The sequence below is a fragment of the Schistosoma mansoni genome, chromosome 3, assembly GCF_000237925.1.
Source record: "Schistosoma mansoni strain Puerto Rico chromosome 3, complete genome".
Taxonomy (NCBI): domain Eukaryota; kingdom Metazoa; phylum Platyhelminthes; class Trematoda; order Strigeidida; family Schistosomatidae; genus Schistosoma; species Schistosoma mansoni.
The window spans coordinates 24,944,731-24,962,664 of NC_031497.1; the positions used below are offsets into that span (position 1 = coordinate 24,944,731).

The following is a 17,934-nucleotide window of genomic DNA, read 5'->3' on the forward strand; positions in this document are numbered from 1 at the left end:
TAAGCAACTAGAGTACAATAAGTGTAAACTCTAAAGTTTACCTTGTTAAACCATAGTAAATGCAGAATATGTCTTGGTTCGGTCCTAACCTATTCATGTTTGAATCAGTATTAAGAGTCTAATTATGACTTCTATCTTGATGTGGTGTTCTTGATTGTTTATTATGACGGTTCAGTTTGATCATACTGATAAGAATAAATGGTATCCAATTTCCTACTGTGAAAAATATCTTTATTAGATAACTGCAAATTCAAGAACAGAACACATGTATATCCAAGGCGAAACTGTATAGTTGGTTTTACTAAGGTATATTTCAGTATTGTATTTATATCAAACAATCATTATCTTTAAATTCATTTAGTATTGTATGTTTGAATCTTCCCATTGATGTTTAGGACTTCAACTGGTCAGTCTCTAATTGGCATATGTGCATACTGTGTATATTGCCTCGATATGGCCTTATTTCAAAAGCAATGTAAGCAAAGATGGATAGTGGCTAGCAGTAGTGTACCTGCATCTCAGAGTTTATATTCACTCTGGGACTCGAACCCAGTATCTTTCGCCTCAAAAGCCATCGTGTTATCCACTCGGCCATTGAGTCCTGATAGCCATTATCTTTAGTGATAGGGGTTCTTGATAATAAAAAAAGGGGTTATAGATTATGGCAATGAATACATCATACTTCACCTTACCTAAAACACTTCCAGTATCAGGTGTACGATTTAGAATTTACTCTGTTTATATATGTATATACTACTCATAAAATGCTTGTGGATGACTGTGTTCATACAGTTGTTTCACGGACTCTAGAATCACTCTTTCAATCAGTCAAGACCTTAACTTCTAATCCAGTTTCTTCTCAAATTCCTTTGAAAAACTTTATTCTTGACAATGACCACCCATATACATTCAAAAGTACTCAAGTTTATTTTAAATCAAATTTATGCTAATGAAGTAAAAATATTTTAATTTTGTCTATCAAATATACAATAGAGGAAGAGAATGAATATAGAACCTGTCAAATGAGTCACCATTATCATCATTAACATCAAAATCATTTATAGCTTAAGGGATAAATTGAGACAAGTAGTTAGTTTTTACTATCAGTAGTACTAAGAATGAATCGCAGTCCAATCTGTGGGCGTAGGTTCGTATCCCATTCCTGACACTAGACTTATTCTATAAACCCTCCCTCTTCTGATAATAATGAATCATTTAAAGAAGATAATAATTTTTACTAAAGAATATCATATTTATCAATCTGATAGATTATTAAATAGTTCTGTTAAACATAAAGGGAACATCTTGACATTTCCCATGGGTTTCTTCTTTTAATCAATCTGTCTATATAATGTTAAAGTAGTCATGCATGTATTCTGTTACATATTGGATTAATTACAATATCTCTCTCTACTAATTAAGTTTACTCTTTTGACTTATTTGATGTCAGTCAATGGATGTATGTGTGTTGTGTGTCTCTATGTGCATTCCTGAAATGAAGGTATCCAGGAATGAAAAACGCCTATGAAATGGGTTTAGAAACAGTAAACTTATGTAATAAGTTATCTAGTTTTATCTACCTTTAATCTTAGTTGAAATTTGACAAGAAAAATATAATGAGTAATTCGATGAATTAAAACTAAGGATTTACAAAATGAAATTAAAACATAAATGGGTGAGACTATAATTTATGGACGAACCAATCAGAAGCGTTTGAGAGATTTCAAGGTCATGGTGTCAATTTCAGTACCTGATGCTCATATACGATCAGTTCACAGAGGATTTTAGAGAAGACTTGACAATTAAGCGGTTACAACAAATGAGACTACTAAGAAGTTCCTTTATTTGTGATTGTGGTAATTAAGTGACTTGTAGACCTTGTGCAGACTACCGTGATATTATCCTTCGATGTAATATATGTTGAAGGAAGACGTTTGCTAGAATGGGAACCTTTATCTCTCGGTCCAGATTAAGACTGAGGCATATTATAATAATTGCAGAGAACTGTATAATAAAAGCACCAGTAATATTGGCTGGAATAATCGCAGATGTTACTGAAGCTTCGGCTGTTGAGTGGTATGAGTATTGTAGGGACATAACCATAATGAAAATGATAAACTTACACAACCAGAGCACACACAAACAATATTGAAGATATGTTGTCGGGGCTGAGAGGGTTTTTGTGATCTTATCATGGCTCCAGAGATCAACTGTTATGGAGCGATACGGATGAGCTCCTCTACCTTATGCATACGACTTTAGAACCTTTGAACTTCTTTCTAACCATGACAAGTTTTTGGATCATATAAAAGAAGTGTATCCACTTTAATTATTTGGTTTTGCATGATATATTTTTACTCTGTGCTCACTGTTTATTGATTGGCTAACATTTCTCAAAGTCGCTTAAGATTCGTTCAAAAGTCGTCCATAAATTATAGTATCACTCACAAATGATTGTAACATTTGATTGAAATCATGAATTGATGAATGTTAGACCATCAGTGAAAAACTGGAAGTAATGAATGGCCGTTTCGTTCTAGTATGGAGCTCTTCGGCAGTAAGCATTTACGATCCGACACGTGAAATTCTAACCTAGAACGTTCGGTCTCTCAAGCGAACGTTTAAATTCTAAATCACGGAGCCGGTATCCACCAGTGTTAGTATCTAACTTCAACCACACTAAAATGACTTCCTTACTTAGTTACTCACGCCTGTTACATCACGTGGAGGAGCATAGGCCGCACACCAGCATTCTCCATCCAACCCTGTCCTGATTAATCCTTTCTAGTTCTTTCAAGTTGCTATTCATCTTTTTCATATCTGATTCTATTTCCTCCTGTAATGTGTTATTTGGCCCTCAACTTTTCCGCTTCCCTTCCGGATTCCAAGTTAGGGATTGCCTCGTGACGCAGTTTTGTGATTTCCTCAATGTATGTTCTATCCACTTCCAACGTCTTTTCCTAATTTCCTCCTCAGTTGGAAGCTGGTTTGTCCTCTTCCACGAAATGCTGTTGCTGATAGTATCCGGTCAGTGAGTGTTGAGTATGTTGCGTAGACAACTAATTATAAATACTTGTACCTTCTTGATGATGGTTGTAGTAGTTCTCCATGTTTAAGCTCCGTACAGTAGAACTGTCTTGACGTTCGTATTGAGGATTCTCACTTTGAAGTTAGTTGACAGTTTCGAGATCCATATGTTTTCCAATTGTAGAAATGTTGTTCATGCTTTGCCAATCCTCGCCTTTACGTCTGCATCCGACCCTCCTTTTTTATCAATGATGCTTCCCAGGTACGTGATGTTTCCACTTTTTCCAGAGTTTCTCCATCAAGTGTGATTGGGTTGGTGTTCTCCATGTTGTATTTGAGAATCTTGGTTTTTTCTTTGTGTATGTTGAGGCCTATTGATGCAAAGGCTTCTGCTACATTTGTTGTCTTCGTCTGTATTTGTTCGTGTGTATGAGAGGAGGGCTAGGTGATCTGCGAAGTCCAAATCATCTAATTGGTTCCGAGATGTCCATTGTATTCCGTGTTTCCCCTCAGATGTCGAAGTCTTCATAATCCAGACAATCACCATAAGAAAAAGTAAAGGTAAGAGTAGACAGCCTTTTTTGTTTCTGGTCCCTACTGTAAATGCATCTTTCAGCTATCCTCCATTCACGACTTTGCACTGTAGTTCGTCGTATGAGTTCTGGATAATGTTTACAATCTTCTCAGGAACTCACATTAAAATGAAACAGCCATGCATTACTTCCAAGTTTTCCATGATGGTCTAGCTTCAATGGACTCATTAAATTCAGTTTTTCTATTTTATAAAAATTTGGATTCATTTCTCCGTGTTTTTTAAGTCACGCATCTTATCGGCTTATCATCCTTTATCTACATTGGACGTTTTATTAAATTATTTATGAAGATTAATTATTGATAATAAAAAACAAACAAACTAATTGGGTAAATGGATGTTTCGTATCAACTAACTCATCATAATGCTTCTATAGTTCATATTAAATATTAATTTTTAGAATCATTATTGGAATTAATACTAGTCAATATCACAAGGGGGTTTTGTGGAGATTTTCGCATTTTATATAGTTAAGATCATGAGTCAATTGAAGCTAGACTACTATGAAAAACCTGGAACCACTGGACGACCGTTTCGTCCTATTGTGGGACTCCTCAGCAGTACGCATCCACGATCTCGCCTCGCGAGATTCAAACCCAGGACCTACCAGTCTCGCACCAGAGCACTTAACCGAAAGACCACTCAGCCGGCCTGCATCCAACGGTGTTAATGTCTAACTTCAACCAATCTACGAAATTGCGCGACCAACTTCCATTGAACTGAGGTAGGTACCTGTCTCTACCTGACATGGATTAGCTCAACTGGCCACGACTTCGCACTAGAACTCCAGGAATTACCTCATGGAGCCAGTCACTAGTGAGCATATGATCAACGGTGGTCTAGCTTCAATACTAGTCAAGTTTTCAGTAGTAAAAAACCAGAAACGAGATACTTATGGTTGAATTGAATGAAGTAACATTGGTCATATTCAGTCGAGTTTGTCGCATGATTATCCTTATACATGTAAGGTCTCTATCATAATTATCTATATTATTGAAGAAGTCTAGTCATTGGTGTGATTTATGGTTTCATTTTAAAAAAAATTTATCCAGTAATTGAGATTCATTTCCAAATGGAATCTATGTCCTATTGTTTTAATTGTACTATGTCTTTTTTTCGTTTTTGAATAATGAATAATAACGCCCACCCCTTTAACTAATATTTAAGCTATTAACAGTTATGACCTGAATAGCACCACAGTGACACTTCAGACGATGATCGAGTCTCATAGGGAAAACCAGTTCTCTAAAAATTATAGATGTGCTTTGATGACAAGTACTAACTAAATACGAAGCTTAGGTACATTAAAAATTGTGGACTACCTTCAATCGCCTACCAAACTGTCAATTTGATGTTTTGAATAATATTAGTTATAAAATTGATATCAGTATAAACCATAATGAAAAGTTAGTTGGAAAGAAAAATTTTCCATCAAAGTTATATTTATTTTTCTTTTGTAAACCTTATTTGTATGATTGGTTCTAGTATGCGATTACATATCCATAACTTCAAATCAGTATTGAATCCAAGACATTCAGGACTTTAGGTCATCGAATTGCATTCAGTGGTTCAGGTTTTCAAATTCAGAACTTTCGCATCATAGGTTGACTGTCACTTAACATGACTGATAATAACCTTCTCATAGTCGATATAGCTAAAATTTTGGTCGAATTTCAATTACAAAACTTACCACATATTCATGAGTGAACGCTGATAATGACTTACTTACTTACTGACGCCTGTTGCCCCACGTGGAGGAGCATGGGCTGCCCACTAACATTCTTCATTCAACCCTGTCCTGGACAATCCTTTACAGTGCTTTCCAGTTAACATTCATCCTTTTCTTGTGTACTTCCAATTCCCGATGTAGTGTGTTCTTCAGCCTTCCTATTTTCCGCTTCCCTTCAGGATTCCAGGTTAGCGCTTGCTTTATGATGCAGTTTGGTACTTTCCATAATATATGTTCTATCCACTTCCAACATCTTTTCCTAATTTCCTCTTCAACTGAAAACTGATTTGTTCTCTCCTACAGTTGGCTGTTCCTGTTGGTATCCGGTCAACAGATATTGAGTATCTTGCATAGACAACTGTTTATAAATACTTAAACCTTTTTGCTGATGGTTGTAGTAGTTCTCTACGTTTTATCTCCGTACAGTAGAACTGTCTTGACGTTCTTATTAAACATTGTGACTTCCATATTGGTTGACAGTTGTTTTGAGTTCCATATGTTCTTCAATTGTAGGAATGTTGGCGTTAATTTGCCAATCCGTGCCTTTACGTCTGCATCATATCCACCACGTTCATCGATGATGTTTTTCAGATAGCCACTTTAAAGTTTCCACATGTTCCAGAATTTCTCCATCAAGTATGATTGGATTGGTGATCTCCGTGTTGTACTTGAGGATCTTGGGTTTTCCCTTATATATGATAAGGCCTACTGATGCAGAGGCTGCTGCTAAACTGTTTTTCTTGATCTGTAGTTGTTGGTGTGTATAGGATAAAAGGGACGGGTCATCTACGAAGTACAATTCGTCTAGTTTTATCCAACCTGTGCATTTTATTTCGTGCTTCCTCTCAGGTGTCGAGGTCTTTATAATCCAGTCAAACACCAGAAGAAAAAGAAAGAGGGACAGTAAGCACCCTTATTTGACTCCAGTACTTACTTAAAATGCATCTCTCAGCTACCTTCCATACATAACTTTGCAGTGTAGTCCATTGTTGTTAATGAGTAGGATTCAAGAAAAAACACTTTTGCGAATCCATTATAGTTTGTGAAAGTATCTCAATTTCTGTCAGTCCACTTTTACGTTTTTCATTGGAACATGATAAGTAAATATAACCAAAGTATAAGTATAGTAATCTAGCTTATCTATTCTATAATTTAAAATGTATCTCCCATTTCTGAAATAGAATATATAATTTACATTTATAAATAAGATTGTAAGTTTAAGTTGGAAACTGAATAATTTATTAGGAATAGCAGTTCATGCATTGAATAATACATCAACAATACATATATATCGATGCAATCCTCACAGGATGCACATATACCAACGAGAGACTGACCAATTATAGTCCTAAACAACAATGGGAAGATACAAGCAAACAACACCATGTGAATCATAAAGATAAGATAATGATAATAATAATTAATGAATTGTCAAAATGTAAACTTCAGTCAGTACATGGTTATACATGAAGTATTTCTCAATTTTTACCAATGAATGAATTTATTATTAGAATGTTATCGGCTTTATTATAGAAAAAAAGGGGAACAAAGAAGGAAATAATCAAAGAGTCTATGTATCTGAAAGTTCTACAAACTGTTGATCAACAGCTTTAGATAGACTACTTACCAAAAATTCTTTTATATAGTTGAAATCATGAGTCAATTGAAGCTAGATCACCATGGAAAACCTAAAGACAGTGGATAGCCGTTTCGTCCTATTGTGAGACTCCTTGGCAGTGCGCATCCATCATCCCGCCTCACGAGATTCGAACCCAGGATCTATCAGTCTCTCGCGCGAGCGCTTAACCACTAGACCACTGAGCCGGCCGGCATCCAACGGTGTTAATGTCAAACTTCAACCAATCCACGAAATGGAACAACCATCAATATTGTGGATGCACACTACTGAGGAGTCACACAATAGAACGAAACGGCCTTCCAGTGCTTCCAGGTTTTCTATGGTGGTCTAGCTTCAATTGATTCATGATTTCAATTATATAAAATTACTGAAATCTCCACAAAACCCCTTTTCTGAAAATTTCTATATTTATATGGCAAAGTAGGGAGTTATAGCTTTCTTTATATGAATGTATTGTTTTTGCACGTAGAGTTCGGGCATGAATTGGTGGTTCGCCAACACCTTAGCAATGTATAAGTTTTGATTCTGCCTCCCTTCGATTCAGTCCTTTTGATTGTTTAGATTATTTTGAAGGGAGACTAGTTTGGGACGACTTGTCTAGATACGTCCAACTTTCCTTGAACCTAATTCTCTTCTATAGTATGTTTTGATCCTGTTTTTTTGTTTTGAATTGGTGTTTTGTAATTTTAAACTGTAATCAGTTATTATTATGCTTTAACAATTTTCCATGATGATTATTCAGTTATTATTATAAACTTTATGTTTACAACTGATTGATCACTAGGTGGTGATCAATTTGATGTATGTCAGGTCCTTCTGAGTGCAGATCGAATCCTATCGATCAAGTTGCAATGTGGTCACCAATTGTAAATACATCTCAGTCCTAAAAGACGTCAGTTGCGGCACGGATAGCTCAGTGGCAACGTTTCTGACTGTAAAACTGGCGGACATGGGATCTAATCCATCAAGGAGCATCAGTTCTATAATGATTATAGGTTCACCTTACTGACGAGTGCCAAGTTTCACGAAACCTAGATCCAGGATTTCCTGTTGACTACCTCAAACCACCATCATAACCTTTTCATTTACCTTCATATCTATCGAATGGACAATTATCGTCCATAATTCTGACAAGTAAACTATTTTCATCCTCCCTGGTTATTACTCAACCTCATTTGATATTTAGAATCTGGAACCATCTTCCTGTAGACATACATTTACCATATAACTATCAATACCCAAACATACACTATAAGATTCTATTGAAATCCCAACTATATTGATTATTTCCCATTTTTATTACCCTATTGAAAGAGGTATGCGTACAAAAAGCAATTAGTAAATCAGATTTTATAATTTTCTAATAACCATTTTCTCATAGAAACATTTCAATGTATCATTACATACATACACATTATACAATCATGGAATAAATACAAACAAACAAGATATAAGTGTGTAACCAAGTCAATTTTTGTAATTTCGAATAATTAAATTACAAAAAAATAATAGAAGTAATGTGTATTCTAAAATCTAACAGTGATATATCCTTATGGTGATGGTGGTGGTGGTGATGGTTGTGGTGGTGGTCATGGTGATGCTGCTGATGATGATGATAATGATGGTGACGATGGTGATGGTTGTGGTGATGGTGATAGTGAGGGTGGTGATGATGATGATGGTGATAATAATTTCAACAAAGAATAATAATAATAATTTACTATTCCCATGGGACAATTGTTATTATTCTCTTTCTTTTTCTTTTTTTTTTACTATTGTCTATGTTAATCGTTGTAAAGTAGGGTGGGGGGGGGTTAGATGATATACGGCGTTTAAAGCAAACAACACACAAAAAAAACGCACAACTAAGCCACAAGAAAATTCCTTTTTCTTACATGATAACCAACTGTTTTGTTTTGTTTTTTGGATGAAAAATAAAAAAAAATAAAAACAAAAATGGTGAACGTTTTTGTTTTAAATGTTAGTTTGTCAGCTTAGGGAAAATAAGTGATTTTTCTTTTTTTTTTTAAAAAAAATGAGAAGAACAACTGTTCAATGGAGAAAGGTTTTGTTGCCAAATGGAAAGAAATGAATAATATACTGAAAAGTTCTTTAAAGAGAAAAGAAAAGTTAATTTAATTTTAATGAAAAAAAACACAGATTATGGTGGGAGGAAAAGAAGAATTTAAATATTGAATAGAAATATGTATGTGTTAAAGGTAGACATTAAGATGGTTGGATGCCGGATCAGTGATCTAGAGGTAGAGAAAACGCGCTCGAAGCCGAAGATCCTGGGTTTGAATCGAACATGAAGGATCGTGTATGCGCGCCGATGAAGAGTTCTATACCAGGACAAAACGGCCATCGGAAGCTTCTAGGTTTTCAATGGTGGTTTAACATTAATCAGTTCACGATCTCAAAACTCAACAATCTTCACAACCCTATACTGATATATATATATATATATATGTCTGAAAAATACGTTCTGCAAAGCTTCCCTCACTAAACTTCATCCGGTAAAGAACAGACGACTATAAGTCATCTGATTTTTATGTCCTAACGAATGGAAGGGGACTCTCAGCTGATCTTACGTTCTAGCTATATTAACAAAAGTTGTTAGTAGATCTTAATGTAGAGATTTCCATTCTCTGTGCCATGCGTCGAATGAATCGGTAGTCTAATAGTTGTGAACTTAAGAGTTATTGATATTTATTCATAAATTTTTGAAAGGGGTTAAGTTTATAATATGTGTGAAGAATGTAGTCAAGTCATCTCATGTCATTTTGTGCGATGGAAGAACTAGATTTTGTTGTATCATTTAACACTGTGGGATACTTTGGATTCTGTTTTAATCAGCCATTATTAGTCGCCTTATTTAAAATAAGATAGTTGTTTTTTTATAATAAACGTCCTTACATTCAGATGACAGTTGGTAATGATTATAGTAAGGCCAACATTACTATATTTTCATTGTGTGAAGTTTTAACGTCATGTTCAGTACATCAGTCCAATACATAATGATCTATATCTTTCATAATCTGATAACTGTTATAAAGATATTTTTATTCAAAGAAACATTAAAACTAAAATAACAGTGTGGTGTGGGCTACTTATATCCTCATAAGTAGTATATGGTGATGGTCAGACAGAGAATGTATTTTAGGAGAAGATCGATAAGGAAAGAACTGAATTGAAGCGCAACTGGTGGGAAAATGCATAAACAATAAAATCAAAGAAGAAACAGTGAAAATTGAAACAATCGATTGTCATTTTGCAAATTAACTCTTTGCTATATGGTTATCAGATCTTAGTAAGATAGTTTGTAAGTTGTTCTTAAGTACATTCGATTGTCGCCACCTATGTTCTTGTTCACTACATTCACTAGATTCACTGTAATCTTGATCACTACAACAGTTTTATTTCCTCATTTGGTCATACCTGTAATCCGTATGCCAAATTATTATACGTAAGTTGCTATTACCATTCGTTAAACACTTATTCATCTATATTTTTGTAAAATGGATAATTAACTCTCACACATACCATTTGCCGAAAATAATCATTGAAATTGCTTTCTTCATTACGGTGTACATAATTACACAACTTTTTATAGATACTTGAAACATCTAAATAGTTTTGTAAGGATCTGTATTTTCTTGTTATGATCCAAGACATGACTATTCATCGTTCTCTGTCGGCATATGCACATCTTCAATGGATTGACTCGATATTGTTTATTGGTCATAATTTTTGTCGACTTGTAACTGGATTTAGAATCAACAACAGAAAAGTACATTTGAAACGGAAGCAACTAAATCCGAATTCCGATGTATATATTAATTTCGGGATTTAGGTATATCTAGCTAATATGCGTACGTCAACATCTAGAGGGAAGCATGGATACAATGGGCAGCTAGGATGAAGCTGGACGATATAGACTCCGCGGATGATCTGGCTCTTCTATCACACACACCACAACAATTGCAGCAGAGGACGACCAGTGTAGCAGCAACCTCAGGAGCAGTAGGTCTCAATATGAACAAAGGGAAAAGCAAGATTCTCCGATAAAATACAGCATGCAACAATCGAATTACACTTGACGAAGAAGCTTTAAAGGATGTGAAAATCTTTACATATCTGGGCAGCATCATCGATGAACACGGTGGATCTGATGCAGATGTGAACGCGCGGATCGGCAAAGCAAGAACAGCATATTTACAACTGAAGAACATCTGCAACTCAAATCAATTGTCAACCAACAGCAAGACCAGAATTTTCAATACAAATGTCAAGACAGTTCTACTGTATGGGGTGGAGACGTGGAGAACTACGAAAGCCATCATCCAGAAGATATAGGTGTTTATAACAGTTGTCTACGCAAAATACTTTGGATCCGTTGACCAGACTCTATCAGCAACAACCTACTGTGGGAGAGAACAAACCAGATTCCATCCAGCAGAGGATAAAATCAGGATTAAGTGCTGGAAATGGATAGGGTACATATTGAGGAAATCATCCAACTTCGTCACAGTACAAGCCCTCACATGGAACCCTGAAGGTCGAAGGAGAAAAGGAGGACCAAAGAACACATTACTCTGAGAAATGCAGACAGACATGAGAAGAATTAACAACAGTTGGATTGATTTATGATCTCAACTATATAAAATTACTAAAATCTCCACAAAACCCCCTTCTGATAAATCATTTATTGCAATAGTTTATGGCAATCAAGCAACTACTTAGATTATTTTGATAAATCATTATTACAAGCAATTGTTTTTAGTCTATTACTAAGTGGTTTGTTTATGACACTTAATATAGAACTATCATTTATCATGATTAATACAAAATGTTTTTTATATAGTTGAAATCATGATTCAATTGAATCTAGACCACCATGAAAAACCTGAAAGCATTAGACGACCGTATCGTCCTATTTTGGGACTCTTTAGCAGTATTCATCCATGACTTATGATTTCAACTATATAAAAACTACTGAAATCTCCACAAAACCTCCCTTCTAATACCGAATGTGTCAAGTTATGAAATTAGATTCTAGTATCTACTTTTTGTGTAACATAAATCAATAAAAAGAACAACTCTAGAATTACTTGACTGATAGTTTGAAAATATTTGAGGGTTAATATTGTATTTATCTTTAGAAGCAAATTGATTCTGTATTATTTTTCTAGGAATGCAATTGATTAGTTATATACATCGAAAGCTCATAGTAATTCATTGTAAATTCATTTAGTAGAACACCCACATTGAAGGTAGTAAAATTATGTTTTGAACATAGTGATTATGTTCACCGATATATACATCAAAACAGATAGGCGGGTTGAAGATAATCAATAAAAAGTTATACATGAACTGTGTTTCGTTTCAGTAGACACTTGTCAGTAAGGCATTTTTCTGAGTTCTGAAGGAACTAAAGTTTCTTCTGATATTCGAATAAGCGTCACTCAGTTGATTGTTAAAAGTTATAGTAGGGAAACTAAGTCTAATATTATGTTTTTGAAGCGATCAAAACTAATTCAGTATGTATGTGGTGTGTGCTACTTAGGTCGATATAAGTAGCATATAACTCTAGTCAGGAATAGAATATCTGGTAAAAGAAAGTTGAGAAGACTGAGGTGAAAAGAACGGGAATAGAAAGCAATTGGTATGCAAGTATAGGAACAATGAAGTCTGAGAGAATTAATGAACATTTTGCAAATGAAAATATTTGAGTATGTTTTTTCTATTTTGCCAAGTAACTGTAATTTTTTAATCGTTTAAAGATCTCCATCATATTAAAAAACTAAAGGTAGCGGTAAATAAATCTCCTCTGTCATTGTTGGACATTGGATGCTGACCACAATAGTTTTCATGGAATCACATAGCTGAAGGCGCTCAGCCACGCATCCGCACCAGATCACGAGTGGGAACGCCGTGCTCAACTTCTCCTGCGATCACTAGCTAGTTTAGATCAGTCATTTCTCGATATATTGATAATCTATCAAATATATCTTCAAATCTCCTTGCTTCTGCCTTTTGATTTCACGGGGTGGGCGCGATTTAATTAGAGGTGTTGCTGGTAAAATGTTGTCAAACTACAATACCTGTGATATCTTCAGTATCAATTGGATAGAGAATACAGTTTTCTCTTGTATGAAATCCATTGTTTTTAATACTTTTGCAGACTTAAATGGATATGTTAACTAGGTTTCATAAACAAACGAATAATGATTGACACAATAAACTTGAACAATCATATTGAAGCTACTGAAATAAACGTGTATTGATAAGTCATATGTAATTTTTATAGAGTTCCAAATCTTAAAATAAATGCTTACTTACTTACTTACTTACGCCTGTTACACCTCTTAGAGGAGCATTGGCTGGTCACCAACATTCTCCATCCAACTCTGTCCTGAGCCTTCCTTTCCAGTTCTTTCTAGTTAACATTCATCCTTTTCATATCTGCTTCTATTTCCCGGCGTAATGTGTTCTTTGACCTTCCTCTTTTACGCTTATCTTCCGGATTCCAAGTTAGGGCTTGCCTTGTAATGTACATTGGTGATTTCCTTAATGTATCTCCTAACCACTTCCAACGCCTTTTCCTAATTTCTTATTCAGATGGAAGTTAAAATAAATGCACATACCTGGAAACCTTTACTGAGTATAGTTATGGAGTTGACTCACTGTATTATCCTTGTAAGATCTCAATAACAGAAGACAATATCACAAGAAAATTACAGACGATATCAGTGAACACACTAAAAGACACCTCGTTTTACATGTTCGGAGATTTAAGCTTAGTTCATAACCACTACTCATATATATAGAGGCGTACAATTCGTCGTAGATTCGTTTAGATTGCATGAATATTGTCGGATAACTAGTCTTACATCGAATATTTATGCCCGATCAAATATGACAAAATACCAAATTTTAAACTTCTATGTTGTATCTTAATGAGAAATTAAATGTAAAAGAGTTCAATAAATCAAATTCTAATCTAATTTAAGACTAATTAATTGAAAATATATCTTCATTCTTCTCATCCCTATTCAAATCTTCAAAAACGATACTGTCTTATATTCACTTAGTATTGTTTGTATGAATATTCCCAACGATGTGTTAGGACTGCAATTGAACAGTCTCTTATTGGAATATGTGCATTCTGTGTGTATTGTTTCGATATAGCCTTAATTCACAAGCATTATAAACAAAGATGAGTAGTGGCTAGCAGTAGAATCCAGGATGCGCGTTTTGTTCTATTTGGGACTCGTCAGAGACGGAGTTTGAATCGAAAGGTACTGGGTTCCAGTTAAAGAGCGATCATCAACTTTGAGATGTAGATAAATCCAGCTGACGAGTCCCAAATAGGGCAAAACCTGCGTCCTAGATTCCACTATTAGCCATTATCCATCAATACTGTCTTATATTCATAGATAATTCGTTCGAAAAAAAGTGCTACCTACACAACTAGTCTTATTATTGAATACAGAAATCAATCAAAGCTAGACAACCATTGAAAAATCTGGAATCATTGAACGACTGTTTCGTTCTAGTATAAGACTCTTCAGTAGCTTCAATTGACTCATGAATCCAACTATTAAATTTAATAAAATCTCTACAAAACCTCTCTTCTAATAATAATCTCAATATTAACAAAGTTATTTCTTCATAAAAATAAATAGAAAAATTAAAAGAAAAGAACTAAGAAGGAATAAATTTTAAAAATAGACTTGAGCATTGAAGGAACTTTTTTTGTTTTACTATATCACTATTATTTTCTTTTAAGTCAATTCAAAAAATATAAGCAAAAATGAATAGTGGCTAGCAGTGGAATCCAGGACGCGTGTTTCATCCCATTCAGTACTAGTTAGCTGATGTTCACACTGGGACTCAAACCCGGTACCGTTCGCTTGAGACGCGAACTTAGCTACTGAGTTCTGATAGCCACTTGCTTGTGCTATGGGGTGAAATTTATCTAAATGGATAACGCAATGACGTTTGAAGTGAAAGGTACTGGGTTCGAGTTCCAGAGTGGACATCAACTCTGAGATGTAAATACCTTCAGTTGACGAGCCCCAAAACAGATGAAATGCGCGTTATGGATTCCACTGCTAGCTACTATCCATCTTTGCCTAAAATACTTGTGACTTAAGATAATATCGAGGCAATCTGCACAGGATGCACATATTCCAATAAGAGACTGTTCAATTGTAGACCTAAATATCAATGAGAAGATTCAAGTTAAACAATACCAAATGAATTTTAAAAAAGAATCTAAATTTTCTTAAACCAATCCAATCATTTTCAATAGATGAAAAACCCAAAAAAGATTTAATCATTCATTACTCCATTAATTGAAGTAGTTTTGTTTTTTAATTATCTTTCTCATTTATTATTTAAGTGTACTTCATGTTCATTAGAAAGAATGTACTGGTCAATTGAATGTTTGTATTTTCATTTAAGTCATTACTTTATATTATAAAAATCTTTCCCATTTGAATCTTCCTTTTTTTTTCTATCTTTTTTCATGTATGAGTGCTTTTATACTTTCAAAAAGAAAAAAAGAAAAAAGAAAGAAAAACATGAAAAAAGAGATAAAGATAAAAAGAAAAAGAAAAAAATGAAAAAAAGTAAAGGAAAAAAACAAAAAACAGAAAAACCACTTGAATTTAAATGATGAAAAACATTTCCCTCTTTTTTCTTGGTTGTTGTTGTTCATTTGGTTTTCTTTCAACAACAAAAAAAAGGCAAACTATGACTAACCTATTTTTATTAGTAAAGAATAAACTATAGTACAGATTCATTTTTGTTGATTCTTTTATATATGATTTTGACATGAAATTACTATGGATGGTTAAGAATAGTTAAAAAAATGACTTATAACCAATGCCATCATGATGAATAGGGAAAATCAGAGTGAAAAGTAAAAAAAGGAAGTAAAGGATAGAGAATAGAGAGGGAGAGCCAAATGAACTAGAGAGGGGAATCATACAAACGGAAAGAATTTGTATAGAATAGATATTAAACAACTGATAGAATATATCATTTCTATAAAGAATAAACGTTTTTTTTTGTTTTTTTTTGGTTAATTTTGCAGACATTTATGATGAAATGATCTTGAAGGTAAAGAAAAAAACTGCATTAAAGGTTAAATTGATTTATCTATATATCTATGTGGCAAAGCGAGAGCAGTATATATACAAATGAAGAACATCTGTAAGTCAACTCAACAACTGTCAACAAACACCATGATCAGAATTTTCAACACGAATGTCAAGACATTTCTACTGTATGGGGCAGAAACCAGGAGAACTACGAAAGCCATCATCCAGAAGATACAAGTGTTTATTAACAGTTGTCTGCGCAAGATAATTCGGATCAGTTGACCAGACTCTATCAGCAACAACTTACTGTGGGAGATAGCAAACCAGATTCCATCCAGTGGAGGAAGAAATCGGGAAGTGGATAGAACACACATCGAGGAAATCATCCAACTTCGTCACAGTACAAGCGCTCACATGGAATCCTGAAGGTCAAAGAAGAAGAGGAAGACCAAAGAACACATTACGCCGAGAAACGGAGACAGATATGAGAAGAATGAACAAAAATTGGATAGAACTAGAGAGGAATGCTGATCGACGGCGTATGCTCCATTGGGAGTAACAGGCGTAAATAAGTAGCAAGTATCATTTGTTATCGCTCCAACTATTCGTAAGTTTTTTTAAATATTTACATGAAATAGATAAGTTTAAGCTTAGGAATATGTTTGGAAAAAACACAGTTGAAATGAATATATGAAGTGATAGTGAAATTCAAGATCAAGGGGAAGTTTAAGGGTGAATTCCAATTCATCACCTCACCTTAAATCTTGAACCATTGATGAGATTCTTCAAGTCACTCCCAATCACTTAGTCTTCCTTTATTAGCATAGTTCAAACTAAGAGCTAACAATTTACTGAACTGATTCGAGAAAATTTTGGCTTGGAATACGTCCCCAATAGTTTAGAGTTTAAGTTCTTACAACAAAACTGAAGACCCATTGGTTCGATTCCTAGTGAGGTTACGAATATATACTACTGAGTCAAACACAAGGACGATATAACCGTTCACTGCTACCTAATCTGAAATTATTGTCTAAATGAGGTCCGTTCTTGAAGGAATTTCTTAAAATTAAAGATTATTTCCAATGTTTAAAACATTGAAATATATTCATTTCTAACAATTGTATAAAACATAACCATCATAGTTTGTAGTTGTTCAATGTTTACGCATATTTAGTACAAATATGATTGAATGATGACAAGCTATATGTACTTCTTCAATCCTAGTTTGTAGGTATGTTATATATATATATATATATATTTGAAGGTAGGTAATGAATAAGTCGTTGTTTTCTTTTTTCCCTTTCTAGGTGTATATATGCCAACATGGCAACTACACATAATGTATAGTATAATATAGAAAGAAATCCATCTTACTAATAAGACCTTTTTTTTGTGGGAAATACTTGAATAACAAAAAAAACAGTATGCTTATCTTTCATTACTATGCATACACTTCTACTTATTCAGGGGGTGGGGAAGAAAAGGTAGATTCTCCAGAGGGGATTTGTTGAAAAGGTCAAGTTGTCAGAAATTCCTTTTTTTTCTTTTTAATATTTTATCTTTCATTTCCGTTACACTTATAATAACACATCAGCAAATCATAAATTAATCTAATAATTAGACCAAACAGACAACTATATACTCACAGACTTATATATACACAGATACAAACGTACCCCATTCATTACTCCTTCAATTATCTTTGTTATTTCTTGACGAAATCAACTATACCGTTGTATGGTTACTAATAATAAAGATAATGGTATTACTAATACTACTAGTAATACTACTAATAATAATGGTAATAGTAATAATAACACTATACGCCCTCTTTCAC

General features: G+C 34.1%; 1 non-coding gene across 1 annotated transcript; it reads right to left on the reverse strand.

The window, feature by feature from the left end:
- Window positions 1-528: 528 nt before the first annotated feature.
- On the reverse strand, window positions 529-599 carry Smp_tRNA_01812_Pseudo_ATG.1.1. The gene has a single exon. It is a non-coding gene (tRNA).
- Between the last annotated feature and the right edge of the window lie 17,335 nt (window positions 600-17,934).